General features: G+C 45.9%; 1 protein-coding gene and 1 long non-coding RNA gene across 46 annotated transcripts in view; one reads left to right on the forward strand and one right to left on the reverse strand.

Moving 5' to 3' along the window:
* The window catches only part of SOX6 (SRY-box transcription factor 6), a 571438-nt gene extending 559756 nt beyond the window's left edge, over window positions 1-11682 (reverse strand). For 24 of the 45 annotated variants that reach the window (XM_070491227.1, XM_070491230.1, XM_070491226.1 and 21 more), the window contains exon 1: window positions 3448-3584. The gene's annotated coding sequence lies outside the window, so the exon portion shown is untranslated. Of the gene's footprint in view, window positions 1-3447; window positions 3782-5291; window positions 5429-5928; window positions 6367-6736; window positions 7121-11502 lie in introns of those variants that run through there. The other 21 variants (XM_070491201.1, XM_070491186.1, XM_070491204.1 and 18 more) reach the window with 13 other exon arrangements.
* Window positions 11683-12475: 793 nt separating this feature from the next.
* LOC139041153 (uncharacterized) overlaps window positions 12476-17684 on the forward strand; it is a 38282-nt gene continuing 33073 nt past the window's right edge. Inside the window, exon 1 of the long non-coding RNA XR_011495928.1 lies at window positions 12476-12601. This is a non-coding gene — a long non-coding RNA (uncharacterized lncRNA). The remainder of the gene's footprint in view (window positions 12602-17684) is intronic.

Here is a 17684-nt window from a genome sequence, read left to right on the forward strand (position 1 = left end):
TCGATACTGCTTCTCTGAGGTTTTAGGGTTTCATGTTCCTTTTTTTGAGACTACCACAGATTTGAGGAAAAACAGACCAGCACCCTTTTCTGGAGGTGAGAGAGTCCATAGTAGATTTAAACGATATTCCATCCTACAACCTCCACCCTCATTCTTCAATTGATATTTTTATCCAAATTATGACAATGGATACTTAAAACTTGAAAAGCTCTATCAAAAACTGTAACACAAGTTTAAAATTATTTCCAGTTTGACTAAATGTCTAAACAAAATAATTAGCTGAAAAGCTTTTACCCTCTTCCACAGAACAAGGAAAATAAAAACACTCTTCCTATAAATGAATAATGAATATATAATGAGAAGATGATGAAAGTTTCTGATACAACTCTTATCAAAACAATTAGTTGTCAGATCACACTTGAAGAACCTCAAGTGAAAAAGATATGCTACACATTTAAAATGTGCTTACATCTAATAAAAATTGCTTTTCATAGACTACACCGGAGTGCCAGTTTTTGTTTTTGTTTTTGTTTACTCAAGTATATTGAGATTCAGAGTATAATCAGTAGAAAATGCAGAGTTAGGATGAAGACATAAAATGTTTAATACATTATTTTCCTTGTTAGACAAAAATAATGGGGAGAGCCATATTTCTTAAACAAGAAGCAATGCAAAGATAGTCCATTTCTTCCTCTAAAAAGCAATGAATATTTGTTTATTTTTTAGCAAGTTTCTATAACAAAATCTGTTCTCCTTAAATCTCATATACCCACATAACCTGGTAATTCTGAAATAACCTAGATTAGCTTTTAAAAATAAACAGTAATATGACCCATCTAACTTCATGACAGCAGATAATACATCCCATCTGCAAATCTTCTCGCTGTATGTTATCTGTGTTTTATCATTTCTAGTACCTGTCTGTGCCTGATATGGTACTCTCAGACACATTAGCTTGATGGAATGTTTCATTTGACTTCAAAAACATCAATTGATATATACATACCCCTAAACTATATTTAAACAAATAGCTCTTAGATCAACCAAAATTTTAGTTGTAGTGTACTACACTTTTATAGAATGCTGTTTGTAAACAGTGGAAAAGCATATACGAATTCTCTCACTAACAGGAGAATTCTTTCTAACTTCGAGATATATAACCTATCAAAACTATAAAGTACAGAAAATACTAGAAGTAACAGTCAAAGCCAATGTACATTAAACCTTGTTAAAAGAAAATTCATTTATTCCAGTACCTATTGTACTAATTGAAAGAGAATTATTTTAAAATGTCACTAATTTCTTCAATATAAGATGGAGAAGTGTAGCAATTCCATCAATGACTAATAACCCAATAATTCCTAAAAGAAGTCAAATAGAAACAGACATAAAATCTCAATAATGCCACTAAAATTTATCATTTATATATTTAAAGTAATATATTTTAAAGCCTTATAAAAGAAGGACTTGCTAGGTATGTTAACATATTTTAAATATATGCTTTTCCCTTACTAAGAAAAATATCTGTTGCTTTGTGCTACTAATAAAAAAATGTCCAACAGACAATATAATATTCCTAGTGAATGTCATTTTTTCTAGGTATTCAGTTATTGAATCCATTAGAGAATCAGCTTTCGGTATAGATATTGATACTGCTTTATTATTATTTTCTAGATTCATCTTTCTTTACAGTATAATGTTGCATTGTAGTTACACAATATACCATTATAGGAGTTTATGTCATGCTCCATAATAATAAACTGATAGATTTGTTTGCTTTTTAAAAAATACATATACACTAAGAGAAAGTTCCTTCTCGTTACTTCCAAAACAAAAACTAAGAAAAATAAACAGGATAAACAATAAACAAAAAAAACTATCTAGTTTTGCCACCACAAGTAAAGGAATACGGTAGGAGAGAGAGGGGAAAGGAGGTGTTGGTAACACATGAGAAAAGTAACAGAGGATGTCAGTTTGCCTAAAGAATTAATGACCTAGCACTTGCATGGATTCTGGTTACTACCGCCTTTGGTCATTAACTGGATCTAATAAATGCAGTGCACACTTGCTTGCTTTCAGAGTCTGAGCATCTTTTTGATTGTTTGTTGTTGTTCTTGTTATTGTTTTAGAATAGGGGCAATCTCTCTTGATTTAGGAGGTTTTCAAAAGTGCAGGAGAAAAAAAGTCTACATGTCGTTCGGCCTACTGCCCATGTGCTCACATATGTGTATTCAGGAAAACACTCTCAAAAGTATACAGATAATACATTTATGGTCTGGCAGAGTTAAAAAAATTCAATCATAACTTTTACCCTTCTATAAGAAAATAAAACATTTCATTGGTTCAATAAAAAGTAAATGCAACTAAACAAACCGTGTCCCCACCTCCAACCAGAAAGGTGCACTCTTGGCGCCACAGAAAAGCTAACTCTATCCCACTAAACTTATAGAAGATTTAGGATGTTTGCTTGTTTGTTTGTTTTAAAATAAAGAGAATCTTCTAGTGGGTATCAGCCACAGCTGAGTGGCCTAGAAACAAGGGGAGGAGGGAGACCGATGAAAGTCCCTAATGCTGAGTGTTGAATTCTACGGTGACTGCACAGGGTGACAGAAGGAAGGTCATGTTCATGGCTGCAGAAATCTGGTCTCTGCCAGACAGTGCAGGCTAACGCTGACCTGAGGCTGGGGTCTGCCAAGCTAGGTAGGAAGCTCCAGCACCAATGTGGATACAGAGAGGACAGGGCACTGATCCTGCTAACCCCAGGCGGCAGGAGTGAGACAGGGAGAGACAGTAGACCTTTCCAGGCTTGCCCCACAGTGATCACTAGCAGCCCCAAGCGGCTAGGCCTGAAGGGGGAAACAGAAGCTGCAATCAGGGTACCGATACTAATTTGCTGAGAGACCTTTAGAGTCGGGGTGGGAGGGAGCGCAAAGACAGGTGAACAGTCCAAACCGGAAGCCTGAAGCCCCTACCCAGGCCAGGACACAATGCCAAGCCTGGGCTGGTCCTAGTGGGTTAGAGCAGATAGAGGGGCACTGGCAGCCCTCCCCCATGGGCGGGGTGTAGAGAGTCGGCATGTTGCCAGATTTACTCTGCACCCCCTTTCACCGCTCAGTCTGCACCCTGCCGCTGGTGTCCGATTTATCCCGCTAACCAGTAGTTCCCCTTCAACCGAAAAACAGAGGAGAGGAAACAGGAAGCGAAGGGAAAAAAAGAGAGAGAGAAATCAAAGACAAGGCTACACTGTCACAGTCTTCCCTGGTGCCAGGGCCTCCCGGGGCTGTCCTGCCGGTTCGGCCCTCCCTCGGGAATCCTGTAGCCCGGAATGGAGCTGAGTAGACCAGGTCGGCCAAGCCCGTGCCTACGGGCCTCGGGGACCAGGTGCTGAGTGCGCAGGCTAATTATACATGTGGCATTTGGGCAGCCGACTGTCCAGTGACACCTTACCTTATGAGGAAACGTCAACCCCAGCAACTGTTCAAAACAAAATGCCATCGCGGGATCAGCTTCACCGGCTCTTGGCCGGTTCGGGATTAATTTTCCCACAGCCTCTCGCACTTAGCGCAAGAATGTGGCCTGGGGAGGCCAGCCGTGGGCGGGCGGACCGGCCAGGGTGGGGGGGACAGGCGGGGCGGTCCTTGCCAGGTGTCCGTCCTGTCCCCCCTCGCCATGGACCGGCTCGCGGACCCGACCACTTGACCTTTTTATTCACCAAACCCACCTCCTAGAAATAGACTGGGCGGGGCTGTGTCTGTTCTCCTCGGGACCCGGGGAAAAACCCAGGCATGTGACTATAAAGGGCAGAAGAGAGGAGACCCTGGGGAGGCGGGGGAGAGAGGGCACTCTCGCATCCCGACTCCACTGGGTTGTTGGCCGGGCCGCCCGGTCAGGGCCAAAAGCCCGGCCACGGGAGTGCGCGCCGGGGTCAAGCGCCCCGGACAGGACGTCACCCGAGCGCCCATTGACGGTGCAGCGGGAGGTCTGAGCCCAGCCCAGTTTGCCGCAGCGACGGCTTCGGGCCATCTCGAGACCGAAACTTCAAGCTCGGCCCTCAAAGGAGGTCACACACACACGAGCAGCCGGGGACAGCCCATCTCGCTAACAGCGCAGCCCCGCCAGCACAGTCGAAGACTTATTTTCAGTCCCCAAATAGGGGCAGCATTCAATATCTGGCAATTCACACAAACGAACGTTTTCAAACTTGGTCAGTCTAAGAGAGCTTAAGTAAAACTCAAAACACGCCGGCAACAACCACCTTTTATCTGCTCCGAACACAGCAATTCTCTTTTTATCTTAAAGCTCCGCGGAGCGCCAGGGAAACAGCCCGGGAGACGGAGCTAATCTGTCCTCCGCAGCCGGGCCGCTCCTGCGGGCGCCCGAGCACAACCCCAGCAGCCTTTGCACGAGCCCCTTCGCTTCGCTGACCGGCCCTTTAAGGGAGAAAGACGGCGGCAGCTCCCCCGGGAGCGGCCGGGCTCGGGCTGGGCCCCGGGCGGGTGGCAGCACCGCCCCCGGGCCTGGCCGAGCCGCACGGCGGCGGCTCTCGGCGGGTCTGCGGAGAGGGCAGCGGGCGGCGGGGCCCGGGCGGGGCGCCGAGCGGGACGGAGGGCGCCGGCGAGGCCCGGGGACGAGGGCCGGGGAAGAGCGGCGCGGGCGACCGTGCGCCCGGCCCGCCGACTCCGAGCCGATCCCGCGCTCCGCAGGGCTGGTCCGCCCCTCACACGCGCCCCCGCCGGGCCGGCACCACTGCCCCAGCGTCCGGAGCAAAGAGGACCACAGATTAGCACTTGGGTTTCGGATTGTCTTGGAGTTCGGTTTGTTTATTCCTAAAAAGATCATAAAAAGTCATGTCCAAAAACGAGGAGAGGGGGAGGAAGGGGAGAGCGGAGGGAGCTGGCGGCAACTCGCGCAGGGTCCCGGGAAAGTTGCGGCGGAGCCGCGGCGGGCGCGGGGGGAGGAGGGAGCGCACGAGTTTTCTAGCGACCCGGGTTTTCTAGAGGAGCTCCTCCGGGTGAGCCTCACCGCCGCGGAGAGCGCGGCGGAGTTCCTCCACTGTCGCCTGCCCTCGGCCAGCGTCAACCCCACAAATAGCCCCAGTTTCCAAACCAAAATGGTACGGGTAGGGTGGGGGTAGCGTTGAGAAGCCCAGAAACCCAGCGGGTCCTCCCGACCTCCTGCCCCGAGCCTGGCTAACCCTGAAGCGCTCCGGAAAACTGCGGCGTCGCAGTCAGTCACACGGCGAATCAACCCAACACTTTTCAAGAAAACAAAATATTCGCTGGGAAACTTACTTTGCATTTAGTCTCTATTCTTTGGGGGGATGCGGTTTAGGTCGGCTCGTAAGGGAAGCTCGTTTTGTCCAGGTTGGATATTGTCTACTTATGGATCAGCCCTTGGGTGAGGGTTTATTTTAATTTATGGCTTATGCATTCTTTTAAGGTCGATTTACATGACCTCCGGCTACAACTAAGACAGCCGAGGAGGGCACTCCAGTCGTCAGTCGGCCAAACCCACAATTAAAACAGCCCTCCCCCTAGTCTTGGTGTGACTAGGACTATCCCGGGTTAGGCTGGCTGCCTGCTTTTCTCTTTTTTTCTCTCTCTTCTCTCTTTTCTTCTCTCTTTTTCCCTTCTTTCTTTCTTTATGTCTTTCTTTTTTTAATATCACGAAATAAGATGTGATATCAGTTTGAAAGTTTCGGTATAACTTTCTCTAAACCCAAGCCTGCAGCGATAAGGAGGGAGACAGCGCTCACAAAGCCCTCAGGATGCTGCCCTCTTGTGGGCACAAAGGGCGTTACCACCCCGCGGTCGCATCTGAACGCTCTCAGCATACACGCAAATGCTTACACAGAAAGAGAGAACTACACGCGCAGGCACACAGGCTTCCTCCATCACACACTTGCGCAAACTTCAATGAAATACCTACCTCAAACTTCACGGAGACTTAAAAATTCATTCTCTAAGCCACCTGACTTCTTTTTCATATCATTCCCAGTTATATAGATTAGAACATCTATACGGGGACGCGGAGGAGGAGGAATAAGGTGGGCCGAGAGGGCGGACAGATTTCCGGACGAATACTTGGGATGGCGATAACAGCTCTCTGTTGTCAAAGGTTGCGTTGTCTGTCTCTCTCCCCTGCCCTTTTTGCCTTAGTGTCCTACGCACAGTTATCTACAGCTACAACATGTGTTTTCTCGGCGTGGATTTTGGGGGTGGGGGGGTGGCAAGAAAACGAGAAGCCCGCCACGCAGATCTGTCACCGCCTCCGGAACAAGGCACAACTCTCTGAGAGGGGGACGCATCCTGGGGATCCGCGCGTCCACCAGCGAGCGGCAGACGCTCGGGCCCCTTTCTCAGTCTCTACTCCCCCTGCGTTGGCCCCGCTGAGCGCCCTCCTCCCGCACCTCCTCCCCCCTCTCCCCTCCCCAACCAAGTAAGGAAACCCGCCCGGGCTGGGCGGCCGCGGCTCCCGGCAACCCGCGCCCTTGCAGGGCTCCACGCGCTCAGCTCTCGTCCCCCTGCCTGTCCTACCCCAGCCCCTCAGTCCCAGCTCAGGGAAACTGCCCCTGGAGCTGCCCGGAAGGGCAGGAGAGGAAGGCGCTGGGGGCCGGCGCCCGCCCGGGGTTCCTGCCCCTACCCCCTTGGGCGCCCCAACAGGTAGCTCACACACGGGCCGCGCGCTCTTGCTCTGCCTCCCTCGCTCTCTAGATCGCTCGCTCCGTCCCGGTTACCTGGGCGGGCTCCAGGATGGTACCGCACGGGAGGGCTCCTTGTGCGCTGCGCCGCGGGAGTAAATGGCATTAAAGAAAAAGGGAAAGATACAAATAAAAAAAAAATTTAAGGAAGGGGAGTCGATGGTAGGTCAATTAGCACAGCCGGGGGAGCAAGGGAGCAGAACCCCCAGCGCCGCGGCCGCCGCAGCCCGTTAACTCAAGTCTGCGGGGGTGTCCCGCCCCGGGCGGGGGGAGCGCTGACCGGCAGAAGTTTGCCGCCGGGGTGCCGGGAGGTGCGCGCAGAGCGGGGTGACTAGGGGCTTCCCCCTTGAAACAAGTGAAGGCGATGGTTAGTGCTGTCAATCTTGGCAATCAGTGTGAGCGGCCATGTCGTAAGTATTCAAAGCATTTCCCGTCGTGCAACATCAGAAAGTGAGTGGCCAGGGCATTGATCTGAGCGAGGGAGAGGAGGCAGGGCTCCCCTCCCAGACAACACAGGCAAGATGAGACAAGAGGCGAGGGAGGCAGCGAGCCAGGCAGGGAAGCTGGGAGGGAGGGGGAGGGCCGGGGGAAGAAGAAGGAGGGGAGAGCAGGAGGCAAAGACAAGAGAGCGCCGAAGAGAGAGAGGGCAGAGATCGGCGAGAGCGGAGGTTGGAAGTGGAGAAAGCGCCTGGGAAGAGAGGGCGAAGCGACTGCTAGGAGAGAATTGGAAGAGGATAAAGAAGGAGAGTTGGGGTCAGAGGGGAATGGTAACAAGTATTAGGTGGGAGAGAGAGAGACCGAGGAGTAAAGGACCCAAGGCTGGGAATGCTGGGAGGAGGAGTCAAGAGGAAGGCAAACTGAAGTGGGGAAAAGGTAGACGACTGAGGAGAAAGAAAGGAGCAATGTGGAGAAAAGGAGGAAGTAACGTAGGAGACAAAAATGTAGGGATGGTAGTTTGTGCTTTGAAAAAGTTATGACAGAGAAGGAATAGGCTGAATGTTAAGAAGAACTGAGATGAAGAACTGGACAACAAGAGTGAGTCATGGGAGATACAGAGAAGGGGAAGGAGAGGGACCGAAGCAGGAAGAAGGAAAGAAGGGTGAATATCAGGATGAATAAGAAGAAGAAAGAAGGAAATGAAAAAGAGAAGTTGTCAAAAAATAGTAAAGAAAGAGATGCAGGAAGCAGGGATAAAAGAAAACACACCGGCTAGTAGGAGCTCAGTAAATGGAGGAAGAGAAACTTATTTTAAAAGATGGAGGAGGAAGAATTGAAAGAAAAAAAAAAGAAAAACCAATTGACATAGGAGATTTTCGCCACATGTAGGTGGCAATTTTCTGGAGGCCATGTGGATTATGGAGTTTATGGGTTAAAATTATTAGAAGTAACAAGACATGTACCAACTGCCAAAGAAAAATGACTATACCTTTACAACAATAAATAAAATAGTTTTACATTTATTATATGGATTAGTTTGTGTTAGCTGGAATTTGATGGGTGATGTATGTGTATTATCTCAACTTTGTAGAGGAAAAGATTTGGAGAAAAAATTTCAAGAAGAGTGGTTGGAAGTTGTAGAAAATGAAGAGTGTCAGTCACCCAGGACAGCATGTAAAAACAAGTAAGTTAGACATAGAAAATTATGTTATTAAAAGCCCTCCCCCAAAAAACCCTACATAAATTAAAGATTCTGTTTGATGCATGTGTAGGGTACATAAAAGATTTGAAGGATATAGAATGGCCTAAAGGAGCAGAGACCTGGAACTTGATCTCAGTGCAAAAAAGCTGGAAGACTGGGAGAAGAGGAAATACTGGTGATGTCAGGTAGTAGAGATGCAGAGTAAAAGAGACAGAGAGAAGACCAGCTTTGACAATAGGAGACACAGAGCTAACTAGAGGCAGTGTGCATGGAAGTGATGTTGGCCTGCCTTAATCCAGGCCCAAAGAAATAGTCTAGATTTGAGAAACTGAGGTCAGTGGAGAGTCAAAATTACATCACGATTAAAAGCTGGGAGAGAGGTTCTGACACAGCAGCATGACCTGCAGAGATTTGTGGAGGAGAGACCCTCTTACTCTATAGAAACTTATAGGAGATGGCCACTTTGAGACACTTCATAAACAGAGGCTTTGTGAAAGAAGATATGGACCAGGAGAGGGGGGCAGGAATTATGGATAGAAAACTCAGAAAATTCATGCCAATCTAAAGTTGCCACAGGAAGACTTCCCACAGGTTAAGTGATAAAAGATAAAGAGGAGAAAGCCTCATCTTTGTTACATTACTTTGAAGAAAATGCAGAGTAAGCAAGCACAGAAGATGGAACAAGCTGAGATGTCAGTCATATGTTGGCTGCTGAAAGTATACTCCATGTTTGGTTTCATACAAACTCCAGAAAAGAGGAAAAGGACAGAAACACAGGTGTAGATGAGCACCTCTGATTAGTGGGGCAGAAGGAATAGCCAGATGCTTCCACCCCAAAAGGAAATATGATGCTTGGGGATTGGGAGCTTGGGGGCTGTAAGTTAAAGTGACCTGCTGACTGTTGGCTGAGAGGAGAGCGAGTCCCCAGCAAGAAATCTTGTCCCCATCGCCCACAGCGACTTTCAGGACTGGAAAGTCTGCCTTGAGGTGCCAGAGCCTGACAGCCATCGAAGAGAATGCCTGGCACCTTGCATGCTAGCTCCTTCCTTCCTGAGCTCCCAGAACTGCCAAGCGTGCCTCTTGACCTCTGAGGCCCAAGGCGTAAATCCAGACCGGTGTTTCTAGCTTAGACAGGGGCCAAATCTCTTCTGGGTTTTGTTTTTGTTTTCTGTTTTGTTTTTGTGAATGAGCGTGGCCCAGCCCAGCACTGGGTTCCAGAGCCTCATGCTCTCTGGCCTCCCGGCCCTGGAACTCAACCACGGGGGCCAAAACGTCTCTCCAAAGCTTAAAGAGGTCAAAATCGAATGACTTGTCCTAAATGCCTGCAGAGTTAGGGCAGAGAGAAGAGTGGGTAGTTTAAGTCCCAAAGCCTGAATCCTCAGGAGAAGAGCCACTGAGGGAGGTGAAACATCAGGGACGGAAACGGTGGGGAGCGACTGGGTTCCTCAGAGTTGCTGCGACAAGTTTGGCTTTTCAAGTACCAGCGCATCCGTCTCTTTAACTCCCACAGCACTCAGGGATCTGGGGGGTAAGGCTGACCCCACCGCTCAGATGCAGGCCGCTGGCGGAAGCCAAAAAGGAAAAACAGACGATATTATCAAGATCTCTGGCGTTCAAGGCCCTCATACTGGGCCGCGGTGGACCTTCTAGGAAGGAGCGGTAGGAATCCTCTTTAGATTTTATCTAATAAACTGATACCAACCTAGACTGATAAGGCGGAACCCGGAGCTGGTCACAACACTGATCCCTAAAGGAAGGAAACTAAAGTTTGGGGTCTGGATGCCGCACTTCAGGCTGTGCACAGGGTGACACGTGGCCCTGGGGGCGGGAGTGCGCCCTAAGGGTTTCCTTTCAAGCCCGGGGCGGGAATGTACAGCGCTGGGGGCGAGGCGGAGAGCGCTGCAGTGGGTGGAAGTGCCGGCTCTCCACCTGGTCCGCACTGGCCTGCGGGCTCGGAGAAGTCCCCGAAGGAGTAGAGGACACCCAGGCACCGCGGCCAAATCCGGGCGCATTCCCTGGGGGTCGGAGCCCCGCGCGGCGCAAGAACCCCGGGCGCGGAGCTAGGGGAACGAAGGAGGGAAGGAGGGGCGAGCGAGTGGGGGTTGACTTACCTGCCCGCAGCTGTCGCTGCCTCCGTGCTGTGCCGGTGTCCCTGCGCGTGGCAACCAGCAAAGGCAACTCGGCTTTGCTAAGTTTGGCCTCGCACCTCCAGAGAAGAGGCGCGAACCCGCAAAGAAAAGGCGCGCGCGGTTCCTGGAGAGAGGTCCCCCTGAACTTGGGAAGGGCAACGCAATGAATTCTGTTCGAGAAGTTAATATTTAAAGCACCCACGCAAAAATCATAACGACTGTTAAAACCTTGAATTCTCGCCTTTAAAGTCTCCTTACACCAGCCGGGTGGACAATTCAGATCTACATGACTTCACCTTAAGGTCGCCAACTTCTTTCAGGAAGGGCTTTATAGCTACTGCATAAATAGGACAAGTATAAATGTCTTTACTTCCAAAATACGGGTAATGAAAACTTTTACTGAAACGAAGAATAAGTGAAGGAATATAAAAAGCCAAAAGGGAAGAAGTTTTAAACTTTAATTACAGCACGGAGAAAAGTTTGATCAATTGGTTTCCTTAAACAGGGATAACAAACATACCAACAATCCAGCAGCCCATCGCACTTCATTTAAGTTTGGTGTAACCAAATAATCCGAACTCCCAAATAACAGTGCCCTTGGGACTCTGCCTCAAAGAGGTCGGAACTCGTGTTTCAACAACAAAAGCAAAAAACAAACTGTGAATAACGCTTGCCTTCTTTAAAATGTCATTTTGCAAAAGGATAAGGCATTCTCTCTCTAGACTTTACACGGATAGAGAATAACATTAAATTTCATTTGAATCTGCGCGTCATCCTGTTGGGAAGACCACAGCGGTAGCGACAGTAGCAGCAGCAGCACCGCCACAAAGGAGGTGGGAAAAAGTGGTAAAAATGCATGAACTTTTTTCAAAGAAAAATAAAGATAAATCAAAAATAAGTTTTACAGGCATGTCTTTCCTGGCTTAGGAAAGTTAATTTTTAAATGTGCTTCTGCTGTCTAAGGTGCAAAGCCGAGGCTAGGGGAGTGCGTGGCTGGAATCTGCATGCTGATAAGAGAAGGCTGATGTACTTACAGTGACAGAGGGCAGGCTGCGGGAGAAAAGCTGTTTGTGTTAGCCTGCGAGTTACCCAGGGCTGCAGTGAGAGCAGACGGGAGGAGTGGGAGTGCCAGTCTGCGTACACCTTCACCGCGTCTCATTACATCTGCCAGCCTCTCTCTCCCTCTCTCTTTCATTTCCACATTCCCTTTGTTCCTGAAAAAAAATCTACACGTCACATCAGAGTCCCCAGATGCAGTCTACACCAAAGAAAAAAAATGAATAATTCAATCAAACTGTGCATAGTCTCTAAGGCAATAAATCTATTGCACTTAAAGAAACGAAGGGTAATTACCACCATGGAATTAGAATAAGGCCAAAGACCCGAGATGTCGTTGAGTCTCTGGGTGAACTCCCCGGTCAAATAAAGTTTCATTTATTTAATCCTTTGACATCTCAAATGGAAAGTCAGAGAAAGATTTTTAACTTATTTTATAAGGATATTCACTTCTTTTTAAACACATTTTAGAAGGGGGAAAAAGGAGAGAAAAAGGCTAGGGCATACTACTCAGCTCAAAAGGCTCCCAAAGGCAGCAGCATAGAGCGGGCAGAGACACAAACCAAGACAATGTCTCCGTGGAGCCTGTCCAGGGTCCATTTCTCCCCCACTCATCCTCCTCCACTCCCCTCTAATCAGACAAGGATCGCCCTCCTCTCTCCCCGACACCGCAGCTCGGCACGAGGGCAGCTGGAATCTGGGAATCTTACCTGCAGCACCAAGACCTAAGAGAAACCGCGATCCCCTGCCACGAGTACCCCATGCCATCCCCATGCACCCCCCAAAGTCCCGTAACCATCTACTTCCATCTGCCTAAGCGAAACTGTAAACGGGATTTTTCCCCCCACAATTGAATGGAAGCTCTGTACTGTACCGACTTCTGGATTTGCCCTGGGTTGAGTTTAGGGAATGTCTGGAAAGCAAAAAGAGAGGAAAAGAGGAGGGGGGCAGCTCAAGCCCTGTCCAAGTTAGGCAGAAGGCTGTGTTAGGCAGGAAAGAGGCTACGGGAGAAACAGCTGGGATGCAGACTGGCTGTGGAAATCTCAGTTCTAGGAACCGTGTCCTTTGGTCCCGGAGGTAAGACTGTGTGACTGTCGCACGCTTATTCTTTCGCTGTCTGTCTCTCTCTTCCCCACCCCCAAGGACCCCTCCCACTCGGGTCAGCCGGCATGCACCCCGGAGAAGGGTACGGCAAGACGAAGCGTTTTATTTTCCAGGTCTCTCCACTCATAAATTGTGGGTGTCACTGAAACGAGATTAGCAAATCTTCCACCGCTGGCGGCAGCCACCAGACCCTGTATCCCTCTGCCGGTTGCGCACTGGTCGCGGCATCTCGGGCTGCAGAGCGATCGGGAAGCCCCAGCCCACCGGGTCGCCAGGCCTGAGGGCTCAGGTGATGGAGGGGAGATTCGCTGCGTCCCAAACCGGTTTAGCTGAGGGTTTCCATCGCATCTCCACCTCCAGCCGCCTCCGCGCTCTCGGACGCACACACGCACATACACACACAGACACCCACAAGGACACACACACATTCTGCCATTCTGGCCAAACTCCTCATCTAAACTCAAGTCCCTTTAACAGTCAATTCAGCCCCGCTTGAGAGCAGCGGGAAAACTAGGATGATACGTGGATGATCCGCGCGAGTGCCAAACGCCGGGCTGGGCCGAGCTTTGTTTACGTGCTTAAGTCGCCACCTTGAGGTCGAGCGGAAGACTGCGCTCGGCTCCCGGCTGTCCAGACGAACCCGGCTGACGCCGGCTCCGCAGCCTTGGAGACCGCCTGGGACCGCTGGAAAAGGAAGCAAAGGGACGGTGCCCCGCGAGCCAACGGTCTGAGCAAGGCACAATCCGCTCTCTGAGACCCAGCCTGAGAAGAGTGAAGTGGAAAACTACACAGGAGCTGAAACCAGTAGCCGGGAACAGAGCGAAGACGCATTGTCCCCGCAAAGTTCAAAGCTCCGGGCCAAAGAGTCTGCAGCTCCAAGACAGGCGCTGCTGCCCCGAAACTTCAAGCATTAACTCCTAGGGCAGTGGCGCGGGGTGGAGGTAGCTTCGGAGAGGCGTAGCATCCGCTCCGGTCCTAGCCGAGAACCCGAGCTCCCCTTTGCTGCGACCTCGGCTCACCTCGGACTCCGCGCTCCCCGGGGCTCCTCTCCCGCTTGCTCTCCACCCTCGGGACAGGAGACAAAGAGGCTCAAGGGCGCGACCAGCCCTGAGGTCACTAGCTGGGGACTCCGGACGAGAGAACTGCGTGAATGAGAGGGATGCTCAGGCAACGCGGCCGCCTGCTGCGAGGGCTGGACACTTAGTTCTATAGTCACCCATTTCTCAGGAAATCAGTCCTTCTGACTGTCTAACAATGGATTCGGTAGAATAATGATTGTTAATTACATCAGCGATTTTCTATTTTCCCACGGCTACCTCTATTGAAGCCCTTTTTTGCACATCGTTCTTCCTGTATTCACGCTTTGCATTACAAGGATAGCAGGCTTAAGGACCCCCTAGCTAAATCCTGAAGTAACTTGTGATTGTTCTTTGTTATGCCTGGAGACTGCCTCCAAGGCTTGGGAACGTCTACAAGGCCACTCCAAGTCCATCCTCCTCCGTGAACTGTGCCTCACAGGTGCCTCGGTCATTTCCCTGCCGCTTGGGTGCATAGACATTGTTTAAATGTAATGCTTTACAAAAGGAAGGGGAAAACAATTTTATTTATCTCAAGAAAAAGGACACTCAGCAACTATCTTGTGTTATATGAGGCCATAAATCATCCCTTATTGACTCCAACTGGGACCTTTCAGTATTTTGATCAGCCTAATAGTAATAATAATAACTAATGAAATAAATTAAATTTTAAAAAGAGGATCACAGCAACCCAATGCTAATAGTGGACAACAGGAAATGTCTTTTCAAAGAAGAGAAGCAACAGGCCCCCAAACCAGACCCCATTCCCCTGTTTCATGCCACAGCCTAGCCAATTAACATTGGATTGCTCCTCCACTCATGTGGAAAGCTGTGTTATCGAATACAGTCCTGAATTTTCCCAGGGAATCCCAATTATAGAAACACCTGTGCTAAATAATGCTATTCTAATCCACTATGAAAACTGTAAGTATGTAATAGCCCTCAAATCATCTTATTTCTTAGTCGCAGTGGGGTGGGCCAACCTCACGGAAGAACATTAGGCTTGTACAATGCTCCCAGAGCCTTATCTTGGAAGGGTCTTGGTTTTACCATGCATAATTCTGGCAGTTCATCTTCTCTTAAATGGAAGGGATATACATGTGAAGCCTAATGTAACTGGCAGAAACTAAGCCTGGGTAGAAACCTCATTTAAAGAACAATCAAATCAAAGTCCAATGACTAGAAACTGGAACACATGGCATATGTGCCATCAGGCACCAATTCCATGATCTTTAAATCAATCTCCTAACAACATGGGAGGAGTTGTCACTATTCGGTATATATGCTTCACTTTACTAAAAATAGAATCTCACTGGCAAAAGAAAATGAACTAAAACCACCATAAGAAGGAATATGGTAGAAACCAGAAAATTATAAACCTCTACCAATCACCTCACATATATGCACCAGACCTAACATTTAAAAATGCCAGACCTAATATTTTTGTAATGCTACCTGAAAGAAAATTATTTATTAAAGTAATGATTGTTCCACAGTTTAAGGCTGCCAAAACTAATGCCACTAAACGATCCAGATGAAAAGTGAATTTTTTATCAGTCATCCAAATGTTTGTCTTACAATGATACATAAAATTATTTTTCTAAGTAAAAGTGATCTAGATAATTACATAGGTAAGCATGAATATCACAAAAACCACAGAAATGAAAAATATGATAAAGAGTTATAGGATAATTCATCCACAGAAATAAACTTTATTCACTAAAATTCAAAGTATCCCACAGGATAGTGTCATTCTGAGATATCATGTTACCTTTTCATCAAGTAATATTGTTAAGGCCTCTCTCTGGCCTTCATATGTGGCTCTCTCTGTTTAAAGAAACACTTACCCTCTTCCCAAATCTGAGGTTTAGAATTCACTAAGATGACTACCATTTCAGTAATTATACATTTTAGCCACGCTAGAAACATTTGATAAATCATACAGATCCATTCCCATGCCTAATAAAAGACAAGCAAAGGATACAAAAATAATGCTGTAAAACTGCTCACTGATAAATATCAAACTAAACAATAATTTACTAATATTACTGTCTTTAAAAGTTGAATAATTTCTCAGAAATTTTATGCTTTATGTATTATTATGTTTTAACATTGTTTTTAAAAACTGCATTTGACTAAATTCTCTAATTTTAAAATTGGTTACTTAAAAATCTTTCTTCTAAATCCCAGATTGCTATTTTTAAAATTTCTAAATAGAGGATTTCTTTTGTGTGTGTGTTGTTAAATATCACAATTACACTGAAAACTTTTGCTTGTTTTCCATATTTTTTATTCACATTTAAATATTATTGAATGCATAATATGGGCAAAGCAAATAATTAAAAGTGTATTAACTAAGGATCTATCTTTTGCATTTTTATGATTTAATAAATATTAATTAAGAGCCTATTGCACATATACTGAAAATTAATTTTCACCAAATATGCCAGCAGAAATATTCTGTTCAATATAAGTACATTTGGTAATTACATATGATGTTAATTCATTTTATTTGGCATATACTATTTAAATTACCTCAGATATTTTTATTAACCAACAAGCTATATGCATTTCTGAAAGTTTTTCTGACTTATCAAAAGATATATCTAAAAAGAGCTTTATTTAAAGAGAATCTATAATTATAAACCAATTCCAAATAACATATTTTACTTTTAAATCAGTTCTAAAAGAAACTTCAAACCATATCTTCAAATCAGTCTTTAATATAATTGCTATGCAAAATTATTCGATAACTTGCCAAGTTTTATGCCTCTAACATGTAACATAATCGTACATACAAGATAAAGAGATTATCTACCTAAGGTCAAATAAACGCATGAAAGCTAAAAAATAAGTCAATGTTCCAAGTATCTAGATGTTTGCTATTATTTAAATAACTCAATGGCTTTACTGAATTTTTAAATTTTCATCAGGATGTTTTGCATTAGGTTTGAATATTTTATCTTTTAAATGAGGGGGGAACATTGAGAATCTGCAACAATGATCATCCTCATGTTAATTCATGTCTGTATAAGACAATAATAAATGAAAAGCTTTACTTTTCACACTTAAAGTTCTAGAATAGTAGGCTTTTGGAGAAAATATTTAAACTCAGGAGCTCAATACAAAAACCTCTTTTAATTGTATACAATATGTTATCAACCTACTTTCAAAGTTGATGAAGTTTAATACTAAACTGAATATTAAGCAAATAAGTGTTAACTATGTTCACTAGAATTAGCATATTTCAGATTATAGTTTATAAATTTTTAAGAGCATCAGCATCATGATATGGTTGCCATAGAAACTGCAACAATATGTCATTTCAATTAATTTTATATGCAGTGATAAGGCCTAGTTCTACATCACTTCAATACAAGTTTGAAAAGCAAAGACTGAAAAGCGATATAAATAGCAAATAGTGAGTTTCCAATTTATACCAGTTTAGAAACTAATAAAGTACAAGCCTTTTAAAAAAGAAAAATGCACAATGCATTCTAATTGCATGAAAAGATAGCAATTTTAAAAAGGTTATAAAATCTTGTGAAATGAGTACATTCTGAAAAAAAGCTTTCACTAACAATCAACTACTTCTCTTAGTATTCCATACTCTTACTACTTAGGTTTATATAGGTAACAAAAATTATTGGTTATTACATATTAATTATTAAATTATGGATGCTCTCTCTGTTCTCAAGAGATAGGTACATTTGCTTTTACATTATAAATTCAAAACAACTAGAGCAGAATTTTAGAACTTTTAAAGTAATTATTGCAACAGATTCTTTTCATTTAGAAGGAAGATACAATGTATTATTGCAAAAGCCTCCTTAGTATACCACTGCCAGAAATACTCCATTGACATTAACGCCTAGACTATTGGAACAGAAAAGCCTATGAAAATAAAGCATATATTTCCTAAAGAATAAATATGGCAAGAGATTTGTAGCTCTAAATTAATCTAGCTAACAAACACCTTT

Source organism: Equus asinus, chromosome 20 (assembly GCF_041296235.1).
Source record: "Equus asinus isolate D_3611 breed Donkey chromosome 20, EquAss-T2T_v2, whole genome shotgun sequence".
Taxonomy (NCBI): Eukaryota; Metazoa; Chordata; class Mammalia; order Perissodactyla; family Equidae; genus Equus; species Equus asinus.